The sequence below is a fragment of the Pungitius pungitius genome, chromosome 19 (assembly GCF_949316345.1).
Source record: "Pungitius pungitius chromosome 19, fPunPun2.1, whole genome shotgun sequence".
Classification (NCBI taxonomy): Eukaryota; Metazoa; Chordata; class Actinopteri; order Perciformes; family Gasterosteidae; genus Pungitius; species Pungitius pungitius.
Window position 1 is genome coordinate 1,403,438 of NC_084918.1, and position 13,879 is coordinate 1,417,316.

Sequence of the window (13,879 nt, forward strand, 5' to 3'; positions counted from 1 at the left end):
CAGCTGTCAATCACAGCTCGTGAACTAAACTGTCAAACCGAGACTCCTCGGCTCTGATTGGTTGTTTTCTGCAGGCGTCTCCTAATTGCTGCACAATTCGCCACAAAGGCACGTTTCGCTTTTGGAATACGGACGTGAATTCCTTCTGTTGTTTTCTTCGGTTGGGGGGGGGGGGGGGAGGAGGGGGGGTTGCATGGAAACCACCACGCAGACGTGATCACATGATGATCATATTTAGCCAACTGCAGAGGGCCTTTCACACCAAAGCTCACAGCGCCGCAGAGAACCGCTTTAAGGCCTGAAAGGTGAGTGGATTAAGTTAAAGGTGATTAAATAATGTGTTGCTTACAATCCAAACACAATTCTGATCTGCTAATCCTAAAAAGGGGGGTGGGGGTGGGGGCCTTGAGCTGACCAATGAGGGAAGTCATAACCACAATTAAGACGCCGTGCAGAAGCCGTCAAGCGTTACCCTAAGACGATGAGATGATCATAATCGCAGGTAAACACAGCAGGATCCTTTTTAGATAAGAGCTTATTAGGTTGAAGAGAGAAGATAAGGAAGTGACGCTTCCGTTAGCTGCAGACGTGGTTTTCCTGATCGTCCCAACCAATCGGGAGGCGGAGGTGTTGGTCATAAAAACGTGCCTTTTATTTTTTTTCGTCTTGCGTCTCATAATTCACCGGCTAAATAAACTCTAAAACTAAGATTCAGCACACGGTGAAAACGTACGACGTGCAGACGGAGGGAAGCCAGAAACTCCCCCCCCCCCCCCCCCCCCCCGCTGTGCACCCCTTACCACCCATGCAGTGTTTGTGTCATGATGACCACTGGCTGCTGTTGGATTCATGAGCTTAATCCCTGGAAGCGCTCCAAGCATCCACTTTGCCGCGGCCCTGTCCTCTCAACCGAACATCAAACTCCCGCCCGTAGCGCGGCGTGCAGCGAGCCAAAGGGATGTCTGCGTTTGGCATCGTGTTCCATCAGGAGATCAGCCGGAGACGAATGAGCGCTGCCCTTGACTGCATCACTGCTGCCGAACGAGCTTAACGTTGCCTCAGTATTCGGCGCAGTTCACTCAACAGTGGAACAGGACTGTTTTGGTCACATGTGCCAATGAAACAACACCAAGAGACGTAGAGCTTTTGCACATTTAGTCACATTAATACATACAGAGGCATTTTAAAATAGCAGCCTGGATACCTTGTGTTCCTTCACAGAGGGATGACAGTTATGGGCCATGGAGGTAGACGGGGCATGTTGAGGGTTCGCCCCCCCCCCCCCCCCCCCCCGAACAGGTTTGTACTCCCACGATGCCTGACAGCTGCTTCAGGACGTGTCGGAGGAAGGAGGCCTTCAGAGGAACCACGTCGGGAAAAATCCAACCTCATTTGTTGCCGTTGCTTCTGTTCCAGGATCCGTGTCCGAATGGCGACGAAAACGGAGGACGGACTCACACACACACACACACACACGCACACACACAGTTTCAGGAGGTGTCCGTGATAACGAAGATGTCACCCGGGGCAGCAGCGTGCCTCGTTAACGAGCTTGCATAGCTTTGAGATAATAACGGACTCACTATGCAAACCTTTCGGCTGTGTTGTGTCATAATGCCACTAAGGGTGTATTCATCACCATGGAGACTCATTAGTAATGATTAAGCGGACCTACTTTATTATGTCTTTAATTTACGGGGTGAGAACTGGAGCCCCGCTGTGGCAGAACCCCCCCCCAAAAGGAAATCAATAGGTCTCCTTTTGGACACACATAAGTAGTCGTGGTCTTATAAACAATCCCGGGAAAAAGATCGATGCGCTACAGGAAAAGTGAAGAAGGGAGCAGCGAGGAGGCAAAGATGAGTTTTCATCAACATCACCTCGACTCCCAGGAGAAACGAAAACCACAGCAAAATGTTTGGTTCTTCCAACTCGGGCCTCCGACGCAGCGCCGCTCCACGCCGGGGGGAGAGGGGGGGGCAATTCTGTCACAAGCTTGTTTACCGCAGACGCAGCGCGTCGGGAAAATTCTCTTCGGAGGCGTTTGTTGAATCGGCGCTCTTTGTTCCCAGCGGGAACAGCTGATGGTCACCAGTTCTTCCTCCGGTGCTTCGAGGGGTTTGACCTCGATGTTCGATTCGACACGGCGGGGCGCGAAGCACATTCCTGCCCTTCTGAGAGGAGGAAATAAAAAATAAAAAAACCCAACCCAGTGAAGAAGTGGGAGCTGCAGCAGATGATGGACGGACATAAACTCGTGAAACTTCTTCTCTCTGAGAGCATTCGAAAACATGTCATCCCGGGTTTCCCTTTGGTCAACGTGGAGATGAACACTCACACCTGACGACTGCGGGACGTGTCACGTTACCTTTGGTCCATTTGAACGTCTGCAAGGAGCCTCGGTGGGATGCGGAGGAGAGACCTTTCATTTGGAGGCGGCCTGCAGGGCGCATGTGGGAGAGAAGCATGTGACCGCAGTGGAGGCCACTCTGCAGATAACGTTTGGTTGCAGGCAGATAGCCGGTGTTAAAGGTTTTTCTTTTTTCTTTTTTTGAGGTAAACTGTGGTCAAATATTGCTTAAAGCTAGAGCATAACTTTCAAAAGGAGCACAAAAATAGAACATTATTCTGCAAATCAATTTTTTAACCTCCAATTGCCGGTCGACAGAATTGTCTCAGAAACGTACTAAATATTCAGAAAAGAGTCTCTGAGACTCACTTTGAAGCGTCGGGTAAAGTTTGAGGAGGACGACTCACAACAAAAGTATAAACCTCCCATATGTCACCGACAGCTACTTGTGGAATGAGGTTCCCCTTCGGGTTTGACCTGTTTGAGATCATTTTGTATTGAAGCAGTAGAGAGCGCCCCCAGTGGTCAAAACTATAATACAAGTAGTAATGTTAACTGAAGGAAGTGCAGTTTGTTTTTAGTTACGTTAAATTATCATGTCAGATGAAATAATTCCGATATGAATCAAACCCAATCTTACACACATGAACATCCTGTCACGATGTAACGGATGCTAATTACCGTCCTTTATGGATTTCTTCCCAAAGAGTTTTTCTGTCAGGTAGTGAAAGGGTACGAAACATTCTGAGAACTCCACACGCACAGGATCGTGAGACCAAGACAAAATAAAGAAATAATGCAGAGGCCAAACTTTTAACTCTTTAGTTTTAAGCACTTCTATCCGATGGACTCCTTCTAATGGCCCGAGGAGTTGTTGTTTAATCTAATTCACAGCACAGTGCCCCCGTATATATGCAGCGGTTAACATGTTTTAATAGGGCAGTGGCATGTGCACCGTAGCAGACACGGGGCCCAATTAACTGTGGATCTGCGCTCCGACTCGGGGGCCCTTTACGCTGTGTACATGATACTAATTTGGAAAAACGGATAAGGTCCTGCCACTTGTGTTTGGCCTCCAAAATGAGGATATGGCTTCCTCTGGTAATTCCCAATAATGAGATGACATTTTCCAGTTTCCAGTACACACCCACCCCCCCCCCCCCCCCCCTTTTCGGCTTCAGGAGAAAGTTATTAGCTTCTACTGTGGTGTTGCAACTAAAGAAGAAGAAAACACACAAGGCAGGGATTATGCAGATTATTACGTCCCTTTGACCCTCTTACCTCCGGAGAAGAAATACTGCAACGATTGTGACTTTTTCTCTTTCCCTGCGACTCCTCTAAAGCGCTCTCCTTCGCCGTGTCGCTTGGAAAAAGGCGGGAGAAAATGTCCCGAGACGTCGTCTCTGTAAAGACCACCGGGGGGGACACATTTTATTATGAGGGGGGGGGGAGGTTATGGCATTCAACAAACCACAGGGAAGCATTGGAAAAGGATTTGATTCGTGTCCGAATGTGAGGAATCAGACAAAAAAAAGAGGGCCGCCGTAACCATGGTGATGGAGACTGTGTCCAACATGCAGAGAAATGGCCCACGGGAGTTTATACTCGCATGGCAGTGTGACCTCAGCTTTTGCACTCTGCGTTTGCAACCCCCCCCCCCCCTTACCAGCAGGATCCATTCCATCCCTTGACTGGGGGGGTTAGCGTTCGGACCTGCTCAGTGAGGCGGAGATTTTCAGCGGGTGCGGTGTGGGGGGGCAGGTGGCGTGGACAGAATGCGGAGGGAGGGGGGGGGGGGTGTTGCTAATGAATTTCTTTCCAGATTTGGCAGGAAATGCACACAAAAGGGTCTCGTTATATGGCGGTTTGGCGGCTTCCTTTAGCGTCTCTGCGGGGGTGCAAATAGCTTCGTGCACATGTCGAGGTTTAAATTCAGCGTATTCAAAGCGACTTTTGTGCAGGAATGCAGAGCTCTGCAGGTTCTTCTGGTAATTGGTGGTAACATCTGAGGACTTTATGGGCACAGAGCATCTAAGACACTGCTCCCTGCCACAAAGGGGCCGGATGGATCTCCGTCACAGCATCGGAGCATGAGACGGGATATTCAAAACGCTGCATTAGCATTTCGGCGTCCCACTCGGTCGCAGCAGATAGATGGAGATTAGCTGTTCTTGTTTTAGACGGGGGGGGGAGACAACACGGTGACCCTTCAGGTGAAGCACCTGAAAGAGCCGCGTACGCTTTGACGGCGTCATAAATCACGGGGGCCCGTGTGCTGCCGCCATCCCTCCTCCCCTCATGCCCCCCCCCCCCCCCCCCAGGCCGTGTCTGAAGGAACAGAAGAAGTGGAACGGCAGAGAGAGAGCGAGCGTCTGCCCCCCCCCCCCCCACCGTCCCTTCCTCCCGGCCGTCGGCGTTGAGGCCGGCGGGCTGAGCCTTCGTGGGTCGTTCTGACAGCGGGTCGGCCGAGCGCCAGACGGAGACAGCTCGCCAACCCCCCCCCCGGGGCGAGCTCGGAGGTCCAGCACCGGCTGAAGGAGAGCGGGGGGTGGGGGGGGGGATGAGAGGCGGTCCGAGTCCGACCCGAGGCGTGAGGGTTGGGAAATATCATCTTCGTGTGGGCTTAGCGAGCAACAACAGCGGCTCTCTGCTCAGAGACGTCCTCCGGGGACCAGTGGACGGGGGGAGGAGGCCTCGCAGGCTTCGCTCTGCTTCTCCTTTTGCTCCCCCCCTGCCCCCCCCTCCGCCCACTGCGGCAGCTGTTGACGCGGGTCCCCTGCAGCCCGGGAGGGAAGGATTAGGCCCGAGCTCCACCACAGATGGACTGAGACTGCCCCCTATTAATAAATCCCCCCCCCCCGTGATGCTGTGCATTCATCTGGACGCGTTCCGAGCGGCGAGCGGACACGAACGCAGCGGCGCGCTAATCTGCCCGATGTGAAAGTTACAGAGAGGGAGAGGGGGGGGGGGAGTGACATGACAAATTGAAAGAGGGGAGAGGTGGGGCTTCTTCTTCTTCTTCTTCTTCTTCTTCTGCTGCTTCTTCGGCCTAATTTGGTTCCTATTAGCGACTTCATTCAGTGGCTTTTTTTTTTTCAGATGATAATTTTGAAATCTGGGGTTGCGGCGCTAATCCGGCGGCATTACACTTTACCGAGGGATTACTGAGTGACGGCTTCAAGTGAAACGAAAGATGTAAGGGCCTCTTAAGCCATGTTCCTATTAAAAGCCACGGCGCGGCGTGACACTGGGGCTCAGGCTTCGTTGCACACTTGCCAACTAGTTGGGGATATGTTTCCCCCGATAAACGCTCCGACGCTCTTAGGGATTTCTTCATCTTTTTTTTTTTCTTCTTCATTTTTCTTCTTCATTTCATCGGCCTCTGCTTTCAGATATTTTCAGATTATTTTGAGGGTTGTGTGTTTCTGACCATCACGGAGCGGAGGAGGCGTTCAGGTGACTTTTGCTTCATTCAGCCACCTTAGCTGTTATTGTAGCATGGACATGGTCGCCGTGGATACACAATGCAAAACAATCTGCTAATGCAACAAACATTACAGTTTATAATGCCTAAAAAAAATCCATTATTCCTCATAACAATAGTCGTATATTAAATATAAATAATATAAGTGCTTTTAAGTTGTTTTTCATTTGTGCAAAGATCCTAATTCCTGAAGTAATATGAATAATAAGTTGAAGCAGCAACAAAAAAAGAGCCTGTTGTCTTCGTTCCACACGCTGACCTGGATTTGCAGCCGGTTCAAGATGCATCGCTTTCCTCTCCTGCCCGCTGTCTTCGTCCCTGGGGAGGGACCGAGTAACAGTTGAATCCCAGGTAATTAACTTCACCGCGACCCGGGGAGCGCTCCTACCAGACGCCGCCATCCTTTAAGCGCAACACTCCATTAGTCATGTCCCACAAGGCCTTGCAAATGGCAGGAAAAAAAAAACACACACACAAAAAAAAAAAAACCAGGGGCATGCTGGGGGCTCATCGTGCAACCACAGGAACACAGAGGACAACATTTCTAATAGCCGGCATCATTACGACGAGGTCTGTTCTCCTCATCAGTATCAGTCCACCAGGCAGATGCTCACCATGCGCTTTAAAGCCTTAACTTGACAACAGGCAGAAATGTGCACAAACATATGGATTACATGAAGTCGGATGGACAGCACATAAGAATCGAGGGGGAGGAAAAGCTGAGGCACAAGAAGCGAAGGAGTCCTTTTCCTTGGGAGGACCACATGGTTTAGTAAGTTATGGACCCTTCCTCCACCTTCGCCATCTCTTCTCACAAAAACGCTTCCTTTGCCACAACTGATTTGACAGTCTTCTCTGCCGTAGCTTTGTAACAGTGGCGTCTTTGTTGTGTCCCCGTGAGACTATTTATGCACGAACCACCAGCAGAGTGCACGCAAAGTGTAGCCGGAACAACGCTGGATCGACACCAAGGCGTAGGTTGATGAAAGTGCTCAGTTCAATGCAGTTGATGCAATCAATGCGTCGGCTTAAGGGAAGAAAAAAAAAAACGTCTCCCTGTGTATCCGACATGCGTAATGTTATGATCAAATACAATCTACAGCAATTACCTCTGTGCAGGAGTGTGTTGTTGCGTGAACGAAACACCCGCAAGATGCGCTTGATCTTTTTTCCTTTCACATGAGCTCAATGTCGCACGAGCTCTGGGGAAAATGAAATGGAAACACAAGCCAGGTCCCCCCCGGGGTGCGAGGTGGCGTGCATCCCTTCAATGCAATATATCTGCAAACGTTTTAAAGCGCCTCGAATCCGGGAAGCTTATTGAAATTTCGATGCCGGGCCGAACGGGAGCCTCTAATGAGGGGAGAGGAGAGACCAGTGTTCCTCTGACTGTGCAGCAGCCTCACCAATTATCAGACTTCCCCCGCTGCCGAACCTCGGGAGAAAGTCCACAAGGTGACGGGTTGGGGGGAGGACGAGGGGAAGCCGGCGTTGTTTTAAGTGAGAGAGAGAGAGAGAGAGAGAGAGAGAGAGAGAGGGAGGGAGGGAGAGCAGATAATGGACCCGCGGCTCCTCTGCCTCGCCGCCGCTTTCAGGCCGACAGCCACGCGAGAGGCTCGGCGTGTGATTCCCTGTCGGGAGAGAGTTTGATTTGTCTTTGGAGATGTTTTATTCATGTGGTGGGGGAGGGGGAGGGGGAGGGGGGGGTTTGGATGCTGGTTACACGATAAAGAATGTGGGGCGACCGTTACGCGCTGGATTCACCTCCATCGGGGCGCAGGAAGCGGACGGATCCGGCACATTTTCATCTAAGTCACTTTCTGTGCATTGGGAGGAAAGTCTGTGTTTTTAAAGTCACTTTAAATCCATCCGAATCACGTCTCCTTTCACACGCCGTTTCTGCAGAACGGACGCCAATTAACTTGAGAATAAGGTGACAATAGCGGTGTTGTGTTGTTGTGATGCATTTAATCTGACAAGCCATCGATACGGTAAATTCTGGTGTTGGTGTTTTTTTTTTTTTTAACTTTGGTGTATTTATGCATCGGGCTCATTTAGGTCGGCACTGGCCAATTACAAGCCGAGCGGGGGGGGGGCTTGTCACATGCACTCACATGTGGCTTGTTAATTGGACAAAGTTTTGGTAACCTGTCATCCTGCCAGGTTGGAGAGCCCGGGCTGCAGGGGGGGAGGAGGGGTGTAAAGGTGAGCAGCCAGGCAAAATAACTCTGAATTGACTCCCTGCAGCATCCCTCATTACGGCGTCCTTTGCTGTGACTTGCCCCCCCCCCCCGCCCCACCCCCCCGCCGGCTGTTAGAAGCCATTAAGGACGCACGAGGAAGCGGCTGAAAGCTGACTTCTGCCCTCAGGTTGGTTCCTCTCTGTTCGTCCCTTTCGGCTTCGACAAACGCTCACATGCAGGACGTCAGCGCCGCGAGGACTGAACCACGCGTTATATTACAAACCGAGCGAGAACGCCCCCCCCACAAAAAAAAGAAAGGAACGGCCCGCTGCTCCGTGAGTCGGGCAACGGGCTGGAGGTCGCCGAGGAGCAGTAGATGACTGATTCGTGGGGGCCGCCGAGCAGGTTGTGTGTGTGACAGATTGCCCCCCCCCCCTCCCCCTCCCCCTCCCCCTCGCCCAGCTACGGCCACATGTGAGCGACATTGTGCACGAACTCAATAGAAGGAAGGAGATGTTGCACAACTGTGGAGACGAGAACTCTGCAGCCGGTTGTACCGCCGCCTCCCACTGTGCTCTGTGTGTGTGTGTGTGTGTGTGTGTGTGTGTGTGTCTCTTTCTGCACATTAGGAAACGAAGGTGCAAGACAAGATATTAGTACAGCAATTAGTCACAGTTTGTGTTTGTGGAATTCTTCTCAGTTTCGTGTTGTAACGTCCGCATGCGTTGGATGGAATGGAATCAACAGGAGGCCGTGTGCTCTGACCAGTGTGACCAGTGTGACCAGTGTGACCAGTTTACAGCTAGTTACACACATGGGATGTATATTTGTCGGCCTTTATGAAGGCGAGATACTTGTACATTTTGAAGTTGGCCCCAAGTTGCCGTGAAGCCTTCTAACTTCCCCCGTGACAGATTATGACTGATGAAGCAAAGACGGGTGGGGGGGGGGGGCAACACGCCCGGCGCCTCCCCGACAGCGCCCTCCATCCTCCACTTGTCAGTGTCAGGTAACCATTTCCCCCGAGTGTCACCTTCAATTACTTAGGATATTGCTAATGATTACACATTGTGTGCGAATGCAAATGTGCGGCGGGACGAGCTTTCGCGACACGGAGCCGAACGGAGCCGCGACTAATGACGTTCCAAGTGGAGGGTGGACTTCAACGAGTGTCTTAAAGAGCAGGAGAGGTTTTAATTACTCATCTGTCTGGCTGCCTGCGTGACCTTCAGTGGGAACCTGGACACCAGTCAATTACAGCCGTGATCTGCTACCTCTGCCGCTGCCGGCTGTGAAACCCGAGGCCGGCCTTGGAAATGGCAGATTGTCATTATAGGTCATTATAATATTAATCTGAAAGTCAGGAAAGGGGGGGGGGTTAAAATCCACAGTGGATTAAACGGCAATATTGTCAGAGAACATTCAGTACTGAAGGGTTTTGATTTATTACCCCCACTTAAGCTGGGAGCAATTTGTGTTCCGTACAAATAAAGAAAGCTGGTCAAGTAACACTGAAAGCTGTTTTATTGTTCCCTCATCCGTTGGCTTTTTTTTTTTTAATCAGCCACCTTTTGGCTGTTTATTTCAGCGTTCTGAGTGGAGAGAAACATCAATAAACACGCCGACTCGTGGCGCCGTCGCCACCCACGGCCGCGGCAGGCGAGAGCCGTTTCTCTCTCAGGCGCTCGCAGTCTATTTGTCTTTTGTAATTACAACATTCAATAAGAGGAGAACCCTCTGTAATTACCCCCCCCCCCACCCCCCCCCCCCCCGGGCCGCTCGGTGAGACCACGGCGAGTCCCCCCATCTGGGTCCTGGGAGCCGGGGTCGCGACCTTGTCTCGGGAGTTCAAAGTGAAAGGGGAACCCTGCCTGGGTGGTTCACCCCCCCCCCCCCCCCCCCCCCCCCAGCTGAGGGCTGCGTTACGTGCGTCATCAGGTAAAGGATCGTTCTGGTCTCGTGTGAAACGGGAAAGACTCGATTTGATTGAGTGGGACACAGACCAGTGAGGGGGGGGGGGGGGGAGGAGGAGAGAGAGAACCAGCAATGTTATCTATGGCAATGTGGTCCAATCTCAAGTCCCTATTGGATCATGTGATCAAACGCATTCACTTAATGAACATCACGCTGAAGACTCTAAACTCCGGATTGAGACCACGAGCTCATGTTTACCGATGAGTCCTTTTCTCACGGACCTCTCCGGGACCAGAGGAGTCGCCTCCTGCAGGCCACTGAAAATTCCTACTTCACTTCAAAGAACCCGGAGGTTGCCTCCCGCCATCTATTCGGCCTTCGGTGAACTCATCAGATATTCTCGAACTAAACTATGAGCTTTGGATCAGTGCAGCATCCGTCGATACACTGACACGTACACAATCCCTCACTCTCTACCTCCACCCGTGCATTGTTGAACGTGTCCTGGCGGCGGTCCTCTATCCGGGCTTTTATCTCTCTGTCGCGCCTTCGCCGCTGACACTGAGATGAAAGCGACGGGCCGGGTCTGGGAATAATCTGCTCCGATAGGGAACCCTCTCGCGGCTGCGAGGAGGAGGAGGAGGAGGAGGCGCGGGAGTGCAGCCATCACGGGGCTGCTGGGGAATGTCTGCATGCAGAGATGCAATCGCGCATGCAGCTGCTGGGCTGCACACGGCAGAGGAAAAGATCAACAAGATACAGTGAACCCCCGAGCGAAAAGCATTTGTCAGATACATGGACGTCGTCCTTATCGTTTTATTCATATCCCCCTCTTGTCAACAGAGTCGAGTATTTATTGTATGTGGCAATACGTGCAGTCACTCTAAATTTCTTATGACACCCAAATCCCAAAATCGCGCCGATGAACCCTCCTGACGTTTAGAAAATAGAAAAGAGAAATGAGTAAAAAAAAAAAAAGGGCCTTTTAGAGATGCATTAGGATCTGAGAGGCTGCCAATGAACGGGCTCTTAAATGCAGCGATGGACTGCGAGGCACTCAGCCGCCATGGCGGCGAAATGACAGCTCGCCACACGGAAGGAAAGCTGTTATTACTCAGCGGAATCTTTGGGAGGGGGGGGCGAGAAAAAGGCCTCGCGGACCCAGATCGACAACATAATAAAACAAGTTCACAAGTTGGCGCTCGGCGGCGTGACGCGGGGGTCGAATGAGAGTCAGCGCCGGGGCGTCTGGCCGTGCAGAGAGGTCTAAAGCAGCGACACAGAACCCTTTTGTTCAGCCCCGTCAGAACGGGGGGGGGGAGGAGAGAGGCTTTCCACCCCTCTGCAGGCCCGCGAGAGGAGCACCGTGGACCGTGGACTGGGTCCATCGGGCGGCTTCCGCTCGCATCGACCACGTTTGGCTCGTGGTCATCGTTCGCCACAGGTCTGCTCCAGAGCTCCCCGAAGGACGCCAAAAAAAAATAGGGTGCAGAGGAGCTCTTGCATTTAAACATGAGGAAAACAGCGAGGAGAAAACACGACACGTTGCTAATTAGATTTCCTGGTTAACACGTGGGGTTGGCATGGCAACCAATAAAGCCGCAGAAGGCCCGCTTAATTGGAAATGTCATTAGGACGAGATGCTTCTGAAGCTAATTTGACAGCGCGGCTCAGGCGGCGCGAGGAGTGACGCAAACACAGGAGCGATGAGCGCGCCCTAAAGACCCCTTCCGGTGGGGGGGGGGGGGGGGGGTGGGGGGGGGGGGGGGGGGTCATCCCATGCAAAAAAAGAAAAGCCTTACGAAAACAGACAAAATAAATACGCAAAACAATGTTTCCGGGTGATGGATGCGAGTGCTCTTTGAATTAGAAGTGGTGCTTAATAAGGCCTCGCTGTCATTCATCAGCACTAAAGCTTTCCTCACCTCATTTATCTGGAAGTGAAATCCACCCCCAAATAATGATAATTGTTCAAAATTGGTGGAAGATTATTCTGGCAACATGTCTGTACGAATAAATTGTGTCATTATTACCTCATGAGGGAACAGAGAGAGAGAGAGAGTTTACACTGCATCATAATCCAATCAGCTCATTAATTCTCACAAATGTCTTTCATTCCGCCCGTCGGGGGGAGGGGGGGGGGGGACACGTGTGGACCGAATCGATATCACACTCCTGCTTCAAATATGCGACATTATTTACATCCCATCATGGCAGCGCGCCGGCCCTTTAAGACCTACCGAGCTTTCGTCTTTGTCGTGTAGCAAACCCAGAAGGGACCGGGTGGGTGTCGGATGTATGAGGCGCCGGCCTGCACCCCCCCCCCCCCCCCACGCCCCGGTCCGTACCGCGTCACCTCACCCTCATCAGGTAGAGGGCTGTTGAGGCAGAACCTTTTCATTTTGACCTACATAGGACGGGTCGTCTGGAAAGCACCTCTTCCCCAGCGTCATGGGGTCATTAGTAGCCTTTGCTGTAGCGGGGCAGAGCTCTTTTGATGCCCCCCCCATCTATGATGGAGCTACACTGGGGGGCGGCCCACTTTCCACCGGCCTTTTATTCAAAGTCGCCATTTCCATTCGGGGGATTACACCCCCCCCCCCCTCTCTCTCTGTGTGGAGATGAGCAGGAAATTGGAGCGGCGTCCTCGCCTCGTGAACAATGAGCGCCGCCGCCGCCGCCGCCGCGCGGGGGGGGGTCAGAGCGGCGCCGACGGGGTCATAGAGGAAGTGACAGGTGACAGAGACGGCGTCCTCCGCATCCATCTCTTCCTCATATTAACGTGTGTAGATCCGTCTCTTAACGTGTGAACACGCACTTCATGACACCGCCTGCATCCACAAGGGATGCAAAAGCAGAGCAGTGAAACTCCAATAATGAAACGGATGAAACTAAAAAAAACCCGACTTTTTAAGAAAAAGTTATATAAATAAGTTAAATATTAATAACTAAAAGAAAACAAAGCAGCAGAGCGTTACCTTAATTGAACATAATTGGTCCCCACAAAGCGCCGTTTGGACTTTTTCCTCCACGGGAATGAAGAGTTATGAGTGAGGAAGACTAAGAGCAATCCGTCCACGCAGTGATGCAGCGATTCACACGCAACAATAAAAGATCGTGTCACATGTGATGCCTGATTCAGATGTCTGGAACCAGGAAGTGTGAAGCTGACACGTGACATCGTGACTGCTCCCGCGTGGATGGGATCGGATTCCTGCTGCAGGCAAAAGTCAATATTGAAGAACAAACAAAAAGGGAAAAGTGCATTTCTATGAATCCAGTTGATTGGTTAGTGTATCAATGAGGCTCACACCTCCCAACACAACAGTCACCATCGACCCTCCACGTGAAGAACACAACATCTGCCACGGAATGAAATCGATGAGAAAAACACTGTATCAATGGATCCTTTTTGACCCTGCGGGTTACGTGGAGCAACAATTGGAGCAACAAAACTATCACCACGGGTTTCAATTTGAGACTCAATCAACACTCAATCAACACACGGCAGCAAAGTAAACGTCTATTTTAAAGTTTGCATGAGCAGCAGCAGTGAAGCAGTGAAGCAGTGGACACTAACTGGGACCGAAGCCTTAACAAACAGAGGCTTTTCTCCTGCAACTTTGGTGAAAACTCCACGAGCCCAGTTCAGCTGAAAAACACCTTTATTTCCTTCCTCTGCAGACCAAATAGCTCATAACCCCCCCCCCCCCCCCCTCCCGCCGCCCCCTCCCTCCTCACAGCCGGGCCCTCTTGGCCCCAGCCTCCATCGCGCTCCATCTCCTGGCGCTCCGGTCCTGCCAATGTTGTTGTGACACTCGGCTTCCATTACACCCCCATCAGAGCCTCCGTCCGCCATCTCGCTGAGGGGGAGGAGGAAATCACTGCTGCCCCCTTCACCTCCTGTCCTCTGGCAGTCGCCGGCTCCGTCAGGCGGACGGACGGACG